The sequence below is a fragment of the Falco punctatus genome (assembly GCF_963210335.1).
Source record: "Falco punctatus genome assembly, chromosome: 4".
Taxonomy (NCBI): Eukaryota; Metazoa; Chordata; class Aves; order Falconiformes; family Falconidae; genus Falco; species Falco punctatus.
In genome coordinates, this window is record NC_137583.1 from 87,716,369 (window position 1) to 87,729,112 (window position 12,744).

The window sequence follows — 12,744 nt, forward strand, 5'->3', positions numbered from 1 at the left end:
TTGGGAGGAAACCCAGGGACCTCAAGCAGATATTAAATGGCCACTCCAAAGACCTAATTGGGATAATCAGGATCCGGTGCATAAAACTCATATGCAGGACCTGAGAACTATAGTAATTTAGGGGATTAGAGAAGCAGTACTCCGTGGCCAGAATATCAATAAAGCATTTAATGAAATGCAAAAGAAAGATGAGAGCCCCACTGAGTGGCTGGAACGACTGAGGAAAGCCCTTCAGCTGTACTCTGGGGTAAATCCAGACAACCCTTTAGGGCAAGCGCTCCTCAAAACTCAGTTTGTGGCAAAATCATGGGAAAAACTTTAGCGGAACACTTCAGCAGGAGAGGACAGATAAGGGTAAAAGAAATAATTAAGCAAGAAAAGCAGATGGCCAGCAAGGGCATAAATTACCTTAGACTGATAAGAACATTGCAAATGAGCAAAAGGTGAAAAGTACACCATGAGGAAGACCTACAGCCTTCCTCCCATAGACCACTGCCCACATTCTAAAGACCCCGGCCCACAATTTTTGGGAGAATCTGCACAAGGGTGAAAGACTGATAAGCTAATTAGCATACGAAGCGAGGGTAGGCGGGTTCAGGTAATGAATATGTATAGGCGTTAATGGAATATTCATTGTTTCAAGCTTATTTGCTGCAGTGTTGCTTATTTTGGTTACCGGATTTATGGAATGTGGAATTTGACTTTGATAATTGTTACTGTGATTTTGGCTATATTTTTGATAATAATAGTGAGCTCTTGGTGTTGCTGTAGAAATATACCTGTGTGTTGCATTTTGTAAGTAGTAATTCTGTAAGTGATAAGTGTGTTCTGTGAGTGTAAGCTGGGAAAAATGGGAGGAAAGCAGAGTGGTGGGATTTTAAAGAAAAATCCGCTAGGGTGTGTTTTGAGTCATTGGAAGGATATTGGAGGATCCGCTGGTGGAAATGTGAATAGGAAAACATTGATAAAATATTGTAATCAATGGTGGCCGCTTTATAAGCTGGAATGTGGAGAAAAGTGGCCTTTTAATTAATAATTACAAGGTTATTAATAATTGTTATACTCATTTATGCTGGAAATGTGAGAACATTTCTGTATTCAGTATATTACAAATGTTGGTATGTGGTTATTGTCTTGAACATCCGAGGGGTGAATGTGAACCTCTGTATGTTTTAAAGTGTATATGGTGTAAAGAATTATTATATGTATGGTGGCGACAAGAAATTGAATGCCCTGACTGTAAGGTTTGGACGCCTTGGGATAAGAGAGAGAGCTGTAAGTGAATTTAGAGTCTCTGTGGCTGGGATAGCGATTGAGATAATAGTAAGAAAGGTCACTGGAAGGAAATGGGGGGGGGGCAGCTGGGGGAAGCGTGAATAAGAGAACTTTGGCTAAGTACTGCAATCAGTGGTGGCCCCTGTATAAGTTAGGGGACAGAGAAAATGGCCCTTAAACGGCACACTGAATTATAATGTTTTGTTAAAATTAATGTTATTTTTAAGACGAGAGGAAAAATGGGATGAAGTAATGTATGCTGGTATGTTTTTCACTCTGAGGAATCACCCAGAGTGGCAAAAGAGTGTGGTATTAACCTAGCTCCACAAGATCCCTTAATATTAGCAATGCAAAAGGATCAGAGGGGAGGTTGTGGTTCCTTCTATGGAGCAACCAGAATGAAACACGTTGTAAGATAAAAAAACTTGTGCTAATGTATGTAAGATCTGAAGCCGGGAGGGTGGAGAGTAAAAAAAAAAAAACCAACAAACAAACAAAAAAACCCTGTGAAAGTGTTAAAGTATTGGGCTGAGTTTGTACAAACCCCGTACCCCCTCGAAGGTGCGGCTGAGTCCTGCGGGACGCATGGCAGGGTGTTTGCTATTTGCCTGCGAAGGCTGATATGTAAGAACACAGACTTAAAGCAACAAGTAGCAGATTTGCATTCAGGGTAAGAAAGAGTTAAAATAGAAGTGCTGCTGCAGAGGCAGGCTTGTGTAACCTGCAGAGCAGAAACAGCATCTCCTGCCCCGAATCCTCCTCATGGTGGGGAGGAGGGGGTTGCTGTTGCTGACGATTGAGCAGAAGGACCTGACAATGTCACCCCGATTGCTGCAGCATTTGCAGCACAATAGGACCGGTAACGGCCCCTCTAGGGCAGGCAGCGGGTCTGAGGAGAGTAAAGGTGAATCTCTGATGGGGAAATTTAGATGTTTGAAAATTAGTTGTGAATAGGACTGGATAAAGGTTCGAGTTGATTTTTACTAAGGTAATCGTGATGTAGAAAAGTTGGTGAATACAAAACCAACTTATTTGGTGTTAAACTTCAGTGAAAAGAATTTGTTACAGTTGTGGGAGCTGCTGGCCACCAGGAAAATATCCTGGAACCTTTAAAGTAAATGTTGAGCTTATCTTTATTTCAACAGAAAAGTGGAAGAGAGGACCTCCCTGAAGTAAAAGAAATCTTTAACCAGGTATATCTGGAAGTAAATTCCAGGTAAGGGGAAAAATGCTTTCCCTGTTACAGTAGAAATGATAAACGGGAGGCCTGCCTAGTTCAGGTAAAACAATATCCCTTGGTCAGCAAGGCTGTGGGGAATATTGCATAAAAACTAAAATAAAATACACTCTGTAGTAGTTCTACTAATGTAAATCTGTGTTTTACCATGACTGTGACTTGTTATGGGATGTGCAGATGAAACTCTGCATTGACAACAAAGTACAAGGAATAAGGTTGGTCAAGTGCCTCCTACCACAATCAAGGGCAAGACTGGGTTGGCCTCTGTGTTTGCCACCAAGAAGGATCTTGAGCTCTGCTGCTGGCTGCAACCCAGTAGGCGCTGAGCGGTGGGGACATATGCCATGCCAGACCTTGATGTGAGGAATGGCCCCCTCTGTTATAAGAGGGTCTTCCAGGAAGGAAGAACATAAGATGGCCCATTAAGGCACTGATTTGGAAATTGGAAACCGCCTGGCCGACCATGAAGCCATACAAGTAGCAGAGGAGGTAGGAAAGGAGGAATTATCCTTAATACCAGATGGTAAAATCCAAACTGTAAGTACAGATCAGGAGCCAAATTATTCTAAAGAAAACTTAAAGGTCATTCAGACATGAATGATAAAATAGATAAGTGGACTTATTTGAGGGATGGTCATATAGTGGTACCATCCAATTTAATATGGACCACAGCCGTAATAGAACATAATAAGATGCATTGGGGAGCTGATAATTTATATAAAAGTCTAAATCAGAAATTGATAGGGCAGAACTTGTATACTGTAATAAAACAGGTGACTCAGCGATGTGAAATGTGTTTGAAAATTAGCCAGGGCAACAGTGGCAAGTTGATTTTTCCAGACTTCCAAGAATTGGGGGGGTACCAATATTTATTAAATGAATGGACACCCCAACGTATCATACAGTATTATAGACCTGCAACTTGGAATCCTAATGAACTTATTAACGGTGCTCGAGAACCTATCTACAATCTGAATCATATCATTCGTCTACAGGCTGTCTTGGAAATTATTACTAATCAAACAGCTAAAGCTTTTGATGTAAAAATGCAATTTATGAACACAGGATGGTTCTCTATTACCTGCTAGCCGAAGAAGGAGGTGTTTGTGGTAAAGTAAATGTTTCCAATTGTTGTTTGAAAATTGATGACAATGGTGAGGTAGTTAAACAAATCACATCAGAGATAGGGAAGTTAGCTCAGGTTCCCGTCTGAACTTGGAAAGATGAATATTGACTTGTTTTCCTGGCTTCTCGGGAGCCCCTGGGTAAAACGAATCCTATTTTATTTGTTATGTGGATTAGCCACCTTATTGTTTTTGCCATGTGCTGTTCCATGTTTTATAAGATTAATTCAACACGTTATAACTAACATGCAATTTGCTATTATGGTTTCACCCGATGGCGTTAAACAAATGCGACCTGTGAGACCTGTCAAAAGGTTAATCGAAATAACCTGAGACAAAAACCTCTTGGAGGACGTTCCCCAGCATACAGACCTTTCTCACACATACAAGTGGATTTTACTGAACTACCCAGGGTAGGGCGTTACAAATATTTATTAGTAATGGTGGATCATTTAACACATTATGTTGAGGCTTTTCCTACCTCCAAGGCAACTGCTAACCAAGTTACTAAAGTGTTACTTGAACACATTATACCTCGATATGGAGTACCTGAAGTAATCGACTCGGACAGAGGAACACACTTTGTGTCAAAAATTGTTAGAGATCTAACAGAAAGCTTGGGTATTAAGTGGGAATACCATACGCCATGGCATCCACAAAGTTCGGGAAAAGTTGAAAGGATGAATGGGGAAATCAAAACTATTCTAACTAAATTAATGATAGAGACCAAATTATCATGGATTAAGTGCCTACCCATGGCACTATTAATTCTCAGAACTAGACCCCGAGCGGATATGGGAATATCAGCATTTGAAATGGTGTATGGAATGCCCTATAGAATTGAAAGCCCACAAACAAATATTTTAATTTGAGACCGTGCGATAAATGAATATGTTTTACAATTAGCAGAACATCGTAACAAGCTTTGGGAACGCGGACTGATTGTGCAACGACCCCCGCTGGACTTAAAAATTCACAATGTTAAACCTGGGGATTGGATATTGATTAAAGTGTGGAAGGAAGAAACCCTAAAACCCAATTGGGAGGGACCTTATCTTGTTCTGCTTACAACAGAAACGGCTGTCCGAACTGCTGAGCGTGGATGGACTCATGCCAGTCGCATTAAAGGCCCAGTGACGAGACCCCACTGGAAAGTAATCAGTACACCAGGTGACACCAAGATAACATTGAGAAGATAAAGTTATGATAGAGACTTTATTTGATTATTTTGCTGCATTACCTTTTGGTATAAAGTGTGTATTGCTGTTTATATTTGCTATAATTATTTTTTATTATTATTATTTATTATATATGGAAGCGTACAAAGTGTGTTGAAAGAAATTGCTAAACTTATACAACCACACAATATTGAATAGAAGATATGCTGATGCAAATAATATATGCATTCTAGATATATGAATTAGGTGTAATAATTTGAACTACAATTGCTATCCATTTGCTTGTTTTAAATGTAAGGTATGCCACGATAATTGTGAAACAATTAACAAAATTCATGACTCTTGAATAGTTTGTAAGCAAAGAAGCACTGTTGTTAAATTCAGCGCAGAGCAACCACACGGTAAGGTGGTAGCAGCAGCTTCTGATAAGCAAATACTTTCAAGACCTTGAAGTGCAAGCTTAACATAAGAAACCCACTATTTTAGGGGACTGAGAAGACATTGTACTGCTCTGAAAGACTGCTGATGTATCTGGGTTTCCATTCAGCATTTGTCTCTGGTCTGTAGCAAAGAGGTTGGAAAAAGGCATTAAAACGATGCCTTGTTCTACATTGTGAACTTATAGAATGGGAGGCTGTCTTCCTTCAGCTCAGTTGCCAAACAAGTTATTTTTAAAATACAGTGGCTGATACACTAGTAATTTTTCAATTTATCTGCCTGCTGCTGCAATCCAGTGAGACCTGATCTGAACCAAGTTAGAGCTGTCTTGATCCTGCCAGGATCTTGATCCTGATCCTGTCTGGTTTTGGTATCAGTATAAGAAAACCCAGAACTTGTTTTGAGGATAAGTTTGATTAACACATTCAGTAATTTGAAGATAACACATAATCAGATTGGACAATTAGTGTTCTGAATGCAAAAAATTAGTAGTAAGGAAGGCTTTTATTTGGAGTCTCTTCACTGTTTGGTTAACACAGCCTTCGATTTGAATACTATGTCGGTGTGTGAAACATTTACTGCCTTTGTCATTAGAATTTGTAAGAGAAATAGCAACTATTGTAATCCATTTTATTCTGCATTAGGTTGGAGATTATCCACCTGACAGTGACCTGTCAAAGTAGAGGAGTTCTGTCAGGCCCAGTACTTCATGACTGACATTGTCGAGGCCATTGGAAAACTGGTTAAAAAAGCTTGCAGAAAAAACAGGTATGTAAAATGAGGAGGTGGTGTGAGTATTGCTTTCATCTGTTAGAATGTGAAATACAGGATTAAGTACTTTTGTGATGGCTAAGTTTTATGGTTGCTGTGTTTTATGCCTATACAAGTTAACCAAATTGAAAATTGATATCAGGTGTTGATCTTGACTCAAAGGTGTCAAGCACCAACATCCAGCTAGACCAGGGGTCCTCAAACTTTTTAAATAGGGGGCCGGCATGCGGATGAAGTGGCAGACAGGCATCTGCGGCTGCTTGGTTTTCCCCCCAATCCCCGGCAGGGTGTGTGTGTGGGGGGAGGTGTGTGTGGCGGGGGGGGGGGGGGGGGGCAGGTGGGTTCTGTAAATACCGGGGGCCTGATTGAGGACCCTGGAGGGCCTTATCTGTCCCGTGGGCTGTAGTTTGAGGACCCCTGAGCTAGACAGTGAAAAGGCAGTGCAAATAGTACAAATACAGGGTTTCCTTTGTATTTGTTTGAACTGCAGGAGGAAAGCCTGCAAAACAGAGTCCCTGTAATCCCTGTTCAGCCAAGGATAACCTGATCATCTGAGAGATTTGCTGAATTGTGGATTCATTGTGTGGGTAGTTCCAGTATCGGTAGCCCAGATCTTAGGCACATCCCACTAGCCAAACAGGGCAAAGGACCGTAGTCTGGCCTGTCGTCAAACCAGCGGGGCTATGCCTGTCTTCCTAGTTTGGAGTAACGGAAAATAGCATAGCGAGTAATAAATAGCACACCAAAGAGAAGTGCAATTCATGATGGACCAGCTAGGGTGCAAGCTTGATGTGATTGTGAAATACATGGAGCACTGGAAAGAGCTGTGCAGCTTTTCCAAGAGATTCCTTCCTGCTCTCTAAAGGCTTCCTTACCTGTGGGGGTGACCATATGAAGCTGAAAATCCCCTGAACTAAGAATGAACCTCTGAACTGGTAAGAGCACTGTGCCTTTTGCCAGGTACTCATTCTTTACATGAGTTCGTAACAGGAAAACTCTCCTCTTTACCAGGAGGGTCTCTAGGTATAAAGTAAGTAAAACTGAGCCTGGAACAGATAACTAAGTATAGGACCGTCTGTAGGTTAGATACATGGAAAAGTGAATGGCACAGGTCAGTTGCAGCATGTGTGCTGTGAGAAACTGGCCATACTTACAAGTTACTTCTGGCTCAGACATACAAGAGAGCAAACAAGCACTGGAAATATGAGACCTCAAGAGCATTGATGGAGCAGTTCCTGGGTAAAAGGCATTTCTGTCTGCTAACATCTGCTGTGCTGCAGAAAAATCCAGGTGCTGGCACACTGGTTATTTGAAAATGGATTATGTTTTGCACATGCTGTGTTTTGATACCCTTATAAGCTGTTAGCATCACAGTTGGCAGACTTGTATCCTCAGGAACAAGCAGATGATCATAATCCTTACATACGCTTTTCCTCAGGAACATTTGGTATGTGTCTTTCCTGTTGGTTTAAGTGGTCAATGGCTACCTTAAAGTCCTCACAGGTTGCACCTGTGTTTTCCAGCATCATTAAGTGATGGACTGTGAAAATAGCTCTTTGTAGCATACTGTGATTTTCTGCTTCAAAAGGTGTCCTAGAAGTTGACTAGTGTCATCTGTCCATCATTCTGTGAATTCTATGGGGTACAGTTGTTGATTTTAGAAGAGGCAAATTCAGCCGTAAGTGTCAAAAAAGTAAAAGCCAGTGAAGTAATGAAAATTGCAAGGTATGCCAGACTAAGCTACATTAGTCTAATTTCTGCTATTAAATGATATCACAGTCTCAAAAGTAGATTTGAACCAGCTCAGTAACAATACTGAGCAATTATAATGGTCTCACGTGTGTGGTAGCTGCTTTAATTTATTGTAATCCTTAATATCACAGAGTGATGCTGACTGGTATTGTCTGAACAGAGGTGCAATAAATTAATTTACTATTTTTAAATATGAATGTTGTGTCTGTGTGCTATAGTAAGTTGCTGATTGTGCTTAAAGGATTGGAAATGCATTTTAATGGGATGTATGCAGCCACAGAGCCATGCCAGTGAACTAAGGTGTTGGACTGTGATGCACAGCATTGTCAGTAGGATTGTGTAACAGACCACTTTTTTCTTTGATTTTTTTTGAGTAGAGTTCTGTACAGCATGAGCTGATGGTGCTTCTGATGCCACCCACTGGCAGTCTAAAACATGGATGAAATGCTGCTAATACACACTTTGCAGAATGTGCACAGTTCTGAATAGTTTTGGGGGAATGATCTCAAAATTTGTTTTCTAAGAAGAGACATTCAGTTGCAAAACCTCTCTTTTATGTGATCTGCCAGTTTTAAACTGGCACAGTATCACACAGGTGTTTTGAATGATTTTTCTGGTAGCTTTCCTGTGAACGTCAGTATTGGTAGATAATATTCAGACCTCATTTCAGAAGCAAATGATACAAATACTGCTAAAATTAGCATACGAAAACTGTCTAATTTCAGTTATACTGATGTCATTAAAAAGTTGGATCTAGGGCTTAAAAAACATTTGAAAATTTTAAATCACAGCTTTTAATAAGATTCTTGTAGCTGACCTCATCTAGTATGGATTGCAGTGTCAGACATATAGAATTATAGAACCATAGCGTGATTTGGGTTGGAACGGACTTTTTAAAAGATCATATAGTTCACCCCCCTGCCATGGGCAGGGATGTCTTTCACTAGATCAGCTTGCTCAGAGCCTTCTCCAACCCAACTTTGAACACTTCTGGGGATGGGGCATCTACAGTTTCTCTTGGCAACCTGGTTCAGTGTCTCAACACTCTTGCAGTAAAGAATGTCTTCCTTATGTCCAATCTAAACCTACCCTCTTCCAGTTTAAAACTGTAGCCCTTTGGCCTGTTACTACAGGCCTTGGAAGAAAGTCTCTCTCCATCGTTCATATAAGCCCCCTCCATATATTGCAAGGCTGCAATAAGGTCTCCTCAGAGCCTTCTCCAGGCTGAACAACCCCAGCTCTCTCTGTCTGTCTTCACAGGAGAGGTGTCCCATCCCTCTGACCATTTTCATGGCCTCCTCTGGACCCACTCTGACAGGTCCGTGTCTGTCTTCTGCTGGGGGCCCCAGAGCTGGATGCAGTGCTCCAGGTGGGGTCTCAGAGAGCAGAGTAGAGGGGCAAAATCACCTCCCTCGACCTGCTGGCCACGTTTCTTTTTGATGCAGCCAGTCGTCTTCTGGACTATAAGCACACATTTCTGGCTCATATCCACCTTTTCATCTACTAGCATCCCCAAGTCCTTCTCTGAAGGGCTGCTCTCAATCCCTTTATCCTGCAGCCTGTAGTGATGCTGGGGATTCCCTGGACTCAGGTGCAGGACCTTGGAGCTGGTCTTGTTCCTCCAGCCTGCCTTGGTTCCTCTGGGTGGCATCCCCTCCCTCAAGTGTATCAACTGTATTTGGACAAGTGTTTTGTATTACATGTGTCAAGTGTGTTTGGACACTGCCTCCCAGAAGGGTTTGGCAACGTTTGTAGTAGTTAAACAAGCGCCCGGGGAAAGTGAATGTGATTACCTACTCCAGTAAACTGATAGTTGTTCGCTGACACAATGCTGGCCTGTGCCAGGTAGAGCAGCACTTCCAAGGACTTCTGGGCATTCTTCTGGAGCTGGTGTGTTCCTGGGAGCTGTCTGCATGCAGCCAGCCTTCTTGGAGAATGAGGGAATTTATTAGCATAAAAGCAAGCATGTCATGTTGGTTGGCCTGAGTGCCTAGGAGTATCCCAGGTGTGTCTAATTTACTGGTATAGACTTGGCATTTCAGGGGTTTGTCAACTGGTGCCAAGAATAGCGGAGAATGTGTGAAAATATGTACTCACTGAGATATGTGGCCTAAATGCTGTCCCTCACATTATTTTTCTTCAGAGTTCTATATTGGACATATGGATCAGAAGGGATTGATTACTTCAGGTGTCTGTGAACTTACAAGGTTTCTAAATTTGGATGGCTATGAATCCAAACCAACTTTGTAAATGTAATTTATATCTAAACTGTAATTTATAACATATTTTTTTTCCAGCTGAAACATATACATATAGATCACTTTCATGGATTTAATGGTAACTTCATATGGAATAAACATTGGAACCTTTCAACAAGGTCACATTCTAGTGCTTTCAACATGCAAAAGCAGTCTTACCAGTATTCAAGACTACAATGTGTTGACAGCTTGGATGTAACAGAATGCATATAACGGAACTTTCATGGTGACTACTGCTAGAATTTCTTACTTTTTCACAAATTGTTTTCCACCTTTTTGTACAGATGGCTAAATGTTTGCCCTGCCTCCCGTAAGGGACAGTTAAAGTTTGTGAAGTTCAGTGCATCGCTGGCTCTAACGCTTTTTGGCATATGGGGATTTCACTAGAAAAAAAATTAGCAGATTTATCTGTGCATTAGATATATGCATATAGCACAATGGAGGTTTAAAAGAACAGTACTGTGAAGGTACAGAACTGTATAGTAGTTTCTTGATAATGGTTGACCTAACAAGATGAGGATAGTTGTTTTATGTTGGACAATTGAAAAAAATGGTAATTACCTTGCAGAGGTGGTTGTAACTTTTCCAAAGGTCAAAGGTTCCACAGTGTTTGGGCACATCTTTCCATCTGAAGAAGCAAGGGAGGGTGAAATAATTTTATGTAAAAAGCAAAAAGATTCCTAGATGGTTTCACCTGGCCTGAGTGCAGCCTGGAAAGTTGAAACACTTCTTTGCAGCCAGAGAAAATTCTCTTGTTTCCACTGAGACCTGCCACAAACGACCCTGCCCAAACAGGAAGAAGAAAAGGCTTTGAGAGGCAAGTATGGAAGAGGCAAGTATGGAAGGATGCACCTTAAATAAGCAGCAGGCAGGATGAGGAGTGGTGTTCTCAGCAAAGGTGCTGGTGAGGGACCCATGTGGAGAAGTGGTTTTGCTAATGGTGCTGCGCAGTTGCTGGAAGAGCTGACTTCATTTTGGGATTGTGTTTAGGGCTAGTGATGCTGATGGAAATTCAGATATCCCAGCATCGTCTGTTTACACCTCATCACCTGCATGGATTTGTCTCTAATCTTAATTTAGCTCTGACTCTGATCCATCTAGCCTATGATGAGATCCACTGATCCCACAGGAAAAGAAAGGAGATATAACATGGAATGAGCATCCCCTTGAAATCAGGGTCCCATCCCCATCAGCACAGGAGTGTTGCCATATGCACAGCTGATCACAAGATGTCAGTGTCAGAGTGAAGTTGGGAGTGGGAAGTTGAACACAGTGGAGATCTCCCCGTTCCTCATTCTGTGAATGCTGCAAGGAACAGTGGCTGCATCAGCCCCTGGCATTGGAAGCTTGTGCGGTATTGTTGGGCTTGTTGGGCCTTGATGCCACAGTGCCTGGCAGGAGTTTTTCCAGCTCTTTTCAGGGTGCTTTTGGTTTGGTTTGTGCATCCAACCCATCAGAAATCTGAGGCAAGGCAAGAGCAGGAAGCCGACAGGAGTAGGAGCAGGAACAGATTGTGGCCGGAGGGGGAGGCTGTCGCCCTTTGAGCAGCTATCCTGGGTAGTACAGCACTCCAAAGCCAAAGGCGAGCATCTTGCATACGGCTTTTGGCTGACACATGAAAGCACAGGGCTTCCAGTTTGTCACCTGTAAAGGGCCCATTTTTTTATCCAGGAGGTTAATTCAAGGGGATTCAGCCTGAACTTGCTTGGTACAGTCTGTTGCAGATTACATCAGTGAAAAATTTCCTAAAGAGAACTAGTATGTGTAGTCGGCACAAGATAACACAGCTTTTCCATCCCAGAGTGTGCTGCATGAGAGTCAAGGGAAGGGAATCTTGTGAGCCCTATAAGCCCATGGGGGACCCATGCTCACAATGCTTCCATTATAACCTGTCAAGTTATTCCACTCCCAATCCCAGTTCTGTATGTATAGTGCTGTATCGGCTCTAAGTAGTTTAAGTGACAGATGCATGAGAAAGGATAAACAGCGTAACTGCCACCTTCCTTCTTAGAGTTGTGTGTCTTGGACACACAAACATGCAGGATGTTTATTAAAAACCAGTACATCTTCCAACATCTGGCACATGGCGTAGCATTTAAGAGATCTTTAACAGACCTCTAACAGCGTAAGGTTTCATGTCACTCGCATGTGGTTGACATGCCCTTTGCAGCAGAAGCACCGCGTTTAACCTCGCCGGCGCAGGTGGTATGTCAGCTACTTCCTAACAGTGCTGTGAATTTGGGTGCTTACTGCATCTCTCTGCCTGCTTGCCGTGGCAAGCTGTGTTGTGGCAAGTGTTTTCCACAGTTATACCTGTGCTCATCACTGGTGTTGTAGAAGAATTTCACACAAGTGTTTGGCATTTTAAAAAGAATATTTACATCTTCACAATCCGCATATAGTGTGCAAGCACTGATTTGGTAATACACGATCTAGGTGCTTTTTTCTGTGTTACAGTGACATGCAAAGACAACTTTTCCCAACTGCAGTTAATGCTAGCATTAGCTACTTGTATGTATGGGGAGTTCGTGGCAAGGTGCTGGCAGCAGGGCGGAGAGCAGAAGGTGAGGGAGGAAGGGCTCCAGGCATCCCTGCAGAGATTCCCTTGCAGCTCCAGGAGAGGACCACAGCAGATCAAGTGTTTCCCTTTCTCCTGTGGAGAGCACCATGGTGGAACAGGTATCCACATTGCAGCCCATGGAGAACCACAG

General features: G+C 42.2%; 1 long non-coding RNA gene across 1 annotated transcript in view; it reads left to right on the top strand.

Moving 5' to 3' along the window:
- Positions 1–12,744, top strand: part of LOC308063322 — a 51,471-nt gene that overhangs the window by 2,816 nt on the left and 35,911 nt on the right. The window contains exon 2 of the long non-coding RNA XR_013927921.1: positions 5,897–6,020. This is a non-coding gene — a long non-coding RNA (uncharacterized lncRNA). The remainder of the gene's footprint in view (positions 1–5,896; positions 6,021–12,744) is intronic.